Source organism: Herpailurus yagouaroundi, unplaced genomic scaffold (genome assembly GCF_014898765.1).
Source record: "Herpailurus yagouaroundi ecotype Mexico unplaced genomic scaffold, PumYag 211, whole genome shotgun sequence".
NCBI classification, from domain to species: domain Eukaryota; kingdom Metazoa; phylum Chordata; class Mammalia; order Carnivora; family Felidae; genus Herpailurus; species Herpailurus yagouaroundi.
In genome coordinates this window covers 8,493,525-8,501,967 of record NW_024412442.1, presented here as the reverse complement: position 1 = coordinate 8,501,967, position 8,443 = coordinate 8,493,525, and positions in this window count along the sequence as shown.

Below are 8,443 nucleotides of genomic sequence, written 5' to 3'. Positions count from 1 at the left end.
TTAATTTAATTTAATTTAATTTAATTTTTTTATTGAAATTTTTTTGTTTATTTTTGGGAGAAAGAGAGAGAGAGAGAGACAGAGCACGAGTTGGGGAGGGGCAGAGAGCAAGGGAGACTGAATCCGAAGTAGGTTCCAGGCCCTGAGCTGTCAGCCCAGAGCCCAACGCGGGACTCAAATCCAGGAACCGTGAGCCAAAGTCGGATGCTTAACCGACTGAGCCACCCAGGCACCCCAAAAGTTAATTTTTTTAAATATAATTTATTGTCAAATTGGTTTCCATACAACCCAGTGCTCATCCCAAGTGCCCTCCTCCCAGAAGCTGTGACTCTTATAAAAATGGAAAAGTGTGCACGTGTTAAATATTTTATTTAACTCATGTGAGGGAACCACACTGACATTATTACTGGTTCAAAGCAGAAATCACAAAAGTACAGATTAATGTGAAATAGAGGAAAGTGGAAATGAATGTACGTGGGGCGACACCACTAGCCTCTTCCAAGTCAGGGAGAGAAGTCACCTAAACTTCTCCTGGACAGGACAGAATTTGCACGCCCACAGAGCATTCATTTCCGTCAGTTGCCTATAATTTTCAGGGTTGGAAAATAGCTTCTACAGAATTCCAGTAAGATAGTCTGGAAAGGTGATCGATAGACAATGCTTAGTCGTCCATTGAAGCATGGATTTTCCCTGAACCACCATGCTCAGACAAAGGATCTTTGTCTTGGGACAGTTTGTCAATCCAGGAAATAAGGGTAATTTACTTAAAAAGTTAGCTTCTTGGGGCGCCTGGGTGGCTCGGTCAGTTGGGCGTCTGACTTCGGCTCAGGTCATGATCTCACGGTCCGTGAGTTCCAGCCCCGTGTCGGGCGGGCTCTGTGCTGATAGCTCAGAGCCTGGAGCCTGTTTCAGATTCTGTGTCTCCCTCTCTCTCTGCCCTTCCCCAGTTCATGCTCTGTTTCTCTCTGTCTCTAAAATGAATATACGTTAAAAAAAAAAAAAGTTAGCTTCTTCTGTTTCTGAAATTCTAAATTCCTAAAGTATGACCGATCCAAATGGAGAAGGGCATGAGAACATTTTCCCATCTACATGTTTCTCCTGCTGCTTCTGTCTGGCAGGACTCTTGACCACAGCGTCTCATACACCCAACTCAATACTCATCAAATGTTTTGGGCCACAACACAGAGTAAGTGTTATTTTACATGGTAACACAGAGCAAGCACACACACACACACACCCAAAACAGAAACAGTTTTCCTGAAACAAATCCTACCTTTGTTATGCAGAATACCCTCTTGTATTTTTGTTTGCATTCCATTCCTTTTGTAAAATGCTGGCTGTGACTCCTGAAGTTGATGGTAAGACTCCTAATAAAGTAGTTTGCAACTTTGCACATTCCTATCACTCTATGAGCTTTCAGAAATACTGATGCCTGGGGGGGCACTTCCAAAGACTGATAGAAATTGGCTGGTCTGTGGCCTGGGCATCTGTGTTATTAAAAATCCCTCAGGTTGCGGTGCCTGAGTGGCTCAATAGGTTTAACGTCCGACTTTGGCTCAGGTCATGATCTCACGGCTCATAGTCTGTATGGGATAATGCTAATTATCGGAATTTTAGGCATATAACTACCCAAGGCAACCAAAACAAAACCACTTCTTAGCATTTTTTTTTCAAAATTGAAGAATTATTTTTTAATCTTTATTTACTTATTTTTTTTGAGAGAGAGAGACAGAGAGCATGCATGGGAAAGGGGCAGAGAGAGGGAGAGAGGGAATCCCAAGCAGGCTCTGTACTGTCAGCGCAGAGCCCAACACGGGCCTCAAACTCATGAACAGTGAGATCATGACCTGAGCCATAATCAAGAGTCAGACGCTTGACTGACTGAGCCACCCAGGTGCCCAGAATTCATTTTTTTAAAAGCCAACCCTTTTACGCCTGCAACCTCTGTGACCCGTCAGATACTAAAATGATGCCATATTTGCCTTCCTAAATACCCCAACTCTACATCATGATTAGCCTCCTCAAGTTTACATTCAGTTTCTTTGTGACTTTGTGACTTTGGGGCAAACACTTAACCTCTTCGTGTCTCAGTTTTTTTTTCATGCGAGAAACCATCTGGGGAGCCTGGGTGGCTCAGTCAGTTAAGCGTCCGATTTCGGCTCAGGTCATGATCTCATGGTTTGTGGGTTCGAGCCCCGCATCGGGCTCTGTGCTGACAGCTCAGAGCCTGGAGCCTGTTTCGGATTCTGTGTCTCCCTCTCTCTCTGCCCCTCCCTTGCTCCCGCTCTGTGTCTCTCTCTCAGAAATAAACATTTTAAAAAAATTAAAAAAAAAGAACCATTTTAATCATTTTGCCTCATTGCTCTCAGGGGATTGTTGGGTAAGACTTTTGAATTATAACAAGACATAAAAGTGGTACCCAGACACTCAGCCCTCCCTGGAGCTTTCTCCTACAATTTCACACATCCAGGTGGTATACCTTTATGGAACGCCGACTCTGCTTCAGTCATTATTTTAGGAACTTGAATACACAGGTACATGGGACACTGCCCTCACCTCCACGTTGCTCATGGAACAGTAGATAGGAAACAATGGGAATATAAGATGGGATCTGCCAGACTAGAGCCTTGTTTCTGGCACCAGGATGCTAAGGAGATGTTGCCCAAGCTTCCTCGGGAGCATCCCTGACGTTTGCTCGGGAAGCCTGCTGGGAGGTGGTCAAGACCAATCTGATCATTTTAGCCATTCTGACTAACATAAGGTGATATCTCAGTGTGGTTTTGATTTGTATTTCCCTGATGAGGAGTGACGTTGATCATCTTTTCATGTGTGTGTTGGCCCATCTGGATGTCTTCTTTAGAGAAGTGTCTATTCATGTATTCTGCCCATTTCTTCACTGGATTATTTGTTTTTCGGGTGTGGCATTTGGTGACTTCTTTATAGATTTTTGGATACTAGCCCTTTATCCGATATGTTATTTGCCAACGTCTTTACCCATTCCGTCGGTTACCTTTTAGTTTTGTTGATTGTTTCCTTTGCAGTGCGGAAGTTTTTTACCTTGATGAGGTCCCAATAGTTCATTTTTGTTTTTAATTCCCTTGCCTTTGGAGATGTGTCAAGTAAGAAATTGCTGTGGCTGAGGTCAGAGAGGTTTTTTCCTGCTTTCTCCTCTAGGGTTTTAATGGTTAACATGGATGGAACGGGAGGATATTATGCTAAGTGAAATAAGTCAGTCAGAGAAAGACAGATACCATATATTTTCATTCATATGTGGATCCTGAGAAACTTAACAGAAAACCATGGGGGAGGGGAAGGGGAAAAAAGTTACAGAGAAGGAAGGAAGCAAACCATAAGAGACTCTTAAAAACTGAGAATAGGGGCGCCTGGGTGGCGCAGTCGGTTAAGCGTCCGACTTCAGCCAGGTCATGATCTCGCGGTCCGTGAGTTCGAGCCCCACGGCAGGCTCTGGGCTGATGGCTCAGAGCCTGGAGCCTGTTTCCGATTCTGTGTCTCCCTCTCTCTCTGCCCCTCCCCCGTTCATGCTCTGTCTCTCTCTGTCCCAAAAATAAATAAACGTTGAAAAAAAAAATTTTAAAACTGAGAATAAAACTGAGGGTTGATAGGGGGTGGGAAGGAGGGGAAAGTGGGTGGGCATTGAGGAGGGCACCTGTTGGGATGAGCACTGGGTGTTGTATGGAAACCAATTTGACAATAAATTATATTTTATATATATAATTTATATATAATTATATAAATATAATCTGATCACACATGCTGGTTTGAAGATGTGCCTGAGTGCTAGAGCCCAGCGGCAGTCAGGAGAATTTTCTTCTTTCTCATTACCTTTCTCTGTCTGCTGGTGGGGACATCTTTCCAGCCACTGTGTTTTCATCGGAACCACACTTGTAGCTCCAAACCACCATCTGAGAGTTCCGAGCCACTGTCTTTTTTATTTGAGTATGGTTGACACCCACTGTCACATTGGTTTCGGGGGTACAACATAGTGATTCGGCTTCTCTATAGATCGAGTCTTTCGATCTTTGATGCTCTAAACAAACTCGAAATGCCTTTGCTGACAAGCATAATGACCTCCTAAAGCAGGGGACTAGGGTGCGTGATCAAAATGCCACTTCTTGTGAGGCTGCTATATAGCAGATGTTGTCTTTTGGTTTGTTGCCCAGTCTAGGAGTGGGAGTGAATCAAGCCAGATGTGCTTCCCCATAATAGATAACCAGATTAAGTGTGGCAGACCAAATAGTAACAAAGTTTGTCTAGACAGGACTTTTATTTAAAGACGTAAGCAGTGACGGAGACAATTTTTAAGTATCCACAGAACGTGAATCAATTCCCCTCAGAGTACCTACGTTAGGCATGAAGAAGTCGGTTTCAGAAAACCCATCTTTTCAGTATTGATTTGAGATTGGGGAACACGCGGTGTCATTTGACCAGAGGCCTCAGGTATAACTAAATCTTACTAAGTAGTGGAGATTAAATTACAGCTGAGGCCCAAGGACAAGAAAAGGACAGATAACACTTTTATTATGAATTTGATTTCTATAAAGGATGTACAGCATACAATTTACAATAAAATAAAATAAAATAAAATAAAATAAAATAAAATGTGCAGTACTCTTTATTGTGAATGCCATATAACTAATTATCCAAGAGTGCCATCACTGATTTTGGCCAGCCTGTGTGTCTCCGGTCAATCTGTGCCTTCACTGACTGAGAAGTGTAGTTCTGATAGGAATGCTTACTGATCTTTTCCTAAACGTTAATGAATAAGTTGAAAGTAAAACAACAAACATACGCTGGGACCTCACTCATTCATCAGTTACACGAGTGCTATTGCTGAATTGGATAATGGTTTTAGAGTACTAGAAGGATAATTTTCAAATTTGGTACTTCTCGCAGCAGCTACAAGATACTTTTTCATTTTCAGAGAGAGATTAAGAGACAGAGAGAGAGAGAGAGAGAGATGGGGGAGAGAGAAGGAGAGAATCCCGAGCAGGCTCCATGCTGTCAGCAGAGGGTTCGATGAGGGGCTCGATCTCACAACAGTGAGATTCATGATCTGAGCAGAAATCAAGAGTTGGATGCTCAGCCGCCTAAGCCAGCCAGTTGCCCCAAGTTACGACACACTTTTAAGTTTCATCTGCATGTAAACATCTCTCCACTGTCTTCCTTAAGCCTAGACCAAAGGTTGTGAAATTACAACCAAATCTATTCTACTGCTCTAGTCCACTTTGATTTTATAACAACAAAATGTTTTACTGAAACCCAAGCATACCGGTAGATTTCCTTCCATGTTGTGTTTGGCTGCTTTTAAGCTACAGCTAGAACTGAGTAGTTGTGATAGGGATGGCTTGAAGTCTCAGATATTTATAATCCCCTCTTTACAGAAAAACCTTCCTGACCTCTGATCTAGACAATCAGTAACAAAACAATAAATTATACCCTGGTAGGTAGCACTTGCCAATTTCCATGTTGTAAATCCTTCGTGGCTCCTTTCAAGCTAACAACATGCCATCACTGAATGTGAAGCTGGGAAAAGACACAGGGTCACACGCGATTGTATTATCTTCACACCAGATTGGTGAAATTGGCCAAAAGGATCGCAAGGGCATGGGTAATAGTAAAATATGGCAAAATAATTAGGAAGTGATGAGTTTTAAGTATTTATTACCTTTAGTTTCAATATAGTTTATTTAATTTGAAGTCTATGCAATTTACTTTACTCAGGTTTAACAGCCGGCTCACAAAAGTCCTGAACATTTTATAATCGGCCCTCAGGGTCTGGCGTAAGATGCCTCCGGCACACCATTATGCGTGAGGACTGCTTGTGCCGGGAGGTGGGGGGTGACTGGTGTTGTGGTATGTTCTACATTTGTCTTGCTAGTGAGGAGGAAAGACTTCAAAAGGGGGAAGGTGGACTGGGGGTTCCTTGAAGCATGAGGAGGAGTTTGAATAAATCATTTTTATTAACATTTGCTGAGAACCTGCAGGTGTTAGCTTAGAGCTGGAGATACAGAGATGAGTAAGACAGAAGCCTTGTCCATAGAGTTCACAATGGTTGGAAGAGGCGCCATTCATTCATTCATTCATTTGATAATTTTTTGCCCCATGCCGCAGATTTAATAGTCAACGAGATATCACAAATAAACAATTATGATGCAGAGTGTTAAATGCCACAGTGGAGATACGGGGGGGTGGGGGGAGGAAATGTTAGAAGAACATAGGGATTAATCCATCTGGGGATAGGATCCTTTAGGGTACATTCCGCATTTGTACAACACCGATTTCTTCCAAACTCATTGTCTCACTGCCTCTGAAAATGCATGGGCTTCTTACTAGACCATGGAATCCTTGACACTATGAACTAAATGTTGTTTCTGTCCCTCGTGCCTGGCACTAATTGGCTTCCATTATATATTTGTTAAAAGAAGTATTGAGTCAGCTCTCTGTTACTATTATGAAATCATTTAGAAATGTCATTACTTCTCACTGCAATAAGATAAGTCAATGGACATTCTTCCGTCCGCTTGACCCAAATCACAACGTATGTTGATAACTTCAGAAGAAAACTTATTATTATTTTTTTTTAATTTATATATGAAATTTATTGTCAAATTGGTTTCCATACAACACCCAGTGCTCATCCCAAAAGGTGCCCTCCTCAATACCCATCACCCACCCTCTCCTCCCTCCCACCCCCCATCAACCCTCAGTTTGCTCTCAGTTCTCAACAGTCTCTTATGCTTTGGCTCTCTCCCACTCTAACCTCTTTTTTTTTTTTTTCCTTCCCCTCCCCCATGGGTTCCTGTTAAGTTTCTCAGGATCCACATAAGAGTGAAACCATATGGTATCTGTCTTTCTCTGTATGGCTTATTTCACTTACCATCACACTCTCTAGTTCCATCCACGTTGCTACAAAAGGCCATATTTCATTTTTTCTCATTGCCACGTAGTATTCCATAGTGTATATAAACCACAATTTCTTTATCCATTCATCAGTTGATGGACATTTAGGCTCTTTCCATAATTTGGCTATTGTTGAGAGTGCTGCTATGAACATTGGGGTACAAGTGCCCCTATGCATCAGTACTCCTGTGTCCCTTGGATAATTTCCTAGCAGTGCTATTGCTGGGTCATAGGGTAGGTCTATTTTTAATTTTCTGAGGAACCTCCACACTGCTTTCCAGAGCGGCTGCACCAATTTGCATTCCCACCAACAGTGCAAGAGGGTTCCCGTTTCTCCACATCCTCTCCAGCATCTATAGTCTCCTGATTTGTTCATTTTGGCCACTCTGACTGGCGTGAGGTGATATCTGAGTGTGGTTTTGATTTGTATTTCCCTGATAAGGAGCGACGCTGAACATCTTTTCATGTGCCTGTTGGCCATCCGGATGTCTTCTTTAGAGAAGTGTCTATTCATGTTTTCTGCCCATTTCTTCACTGGGTTATTTGCTTTTCGGGTGTGGAGTTTGGTGAGCTCTTTATAGATTTTGGATACTAGCCCTTTGTCCGATATGTCATTTGCAAATATCTTTTCCCATTCCGTTGGTTGCCTTTTAGTTTTGTTGGTTGTTTCCTTTGCTGTGCAGAAGCTTTTTATCTTCATAAGGTCCCAGTAATTCACTTTTGCTTTTAATTCCCTTGCCTTTGGGGATGTGTCGAGTAAGAGATTGCTACGGCTGAGGTCAGAGAGGTCTTTTCCTGCTTTCTCCTCTAGGGTTTTGATGGTTTCCTGTCTCACATTCAGGTCCTTGATCCATTTTGAGTTTATTTTTGTGAATGGTGTGAGAAAGTGGTCTAGTTTCAACCTTCTGCATGTTGCTGTCCAGTTCTCCCAGCACCATTTGTTAAAGAGACTGTCTTTTTTCCATTGGATGTTCTTTCCTGCTTTGTCAAAGATGAGTTGGCCATACGTTTGTGGGTCTAGTTCTGGGGTTTCTATTCTATTCCATTGGTCTATGTGTCTGTTTTTGTGCCAATACCATGCTGTCTTGATGATGACAGCTTTGTAGTAGAGGCTAAAGTCTGGGATTGTGATGCCTCCTGCTTTGGTCTTCTTCTTCAAAATTACTTTGGCTATTCGGGGCCTTTTGTGGTTCCATATGAATTTTAGGATTGCTTGTTCTAGTTTCGAGAAGAATGCTGGTGCAATTTTGATTGGGATTGCATTGAATGTGTAGATAGCTTTGGGTAGTATTGACATTTTGACAATATTTATTCTTCCAATCCATGAGCAGGGAATGTCTTTCCATTTCTTTAAATCTTCTTCAATTACCTTCATAAGCTTTCTATAGTTTTCAGCATACAGATCCTTTACATCTTTGGTTAGATTTATTCCTAGGTATTTTATGCTTCTTGGTGCAATTGTGAATGGGATCAGTTTCCTTATTTGTCTTTCTGTTGCTTCATTGTTAGTGTATAAGAATGC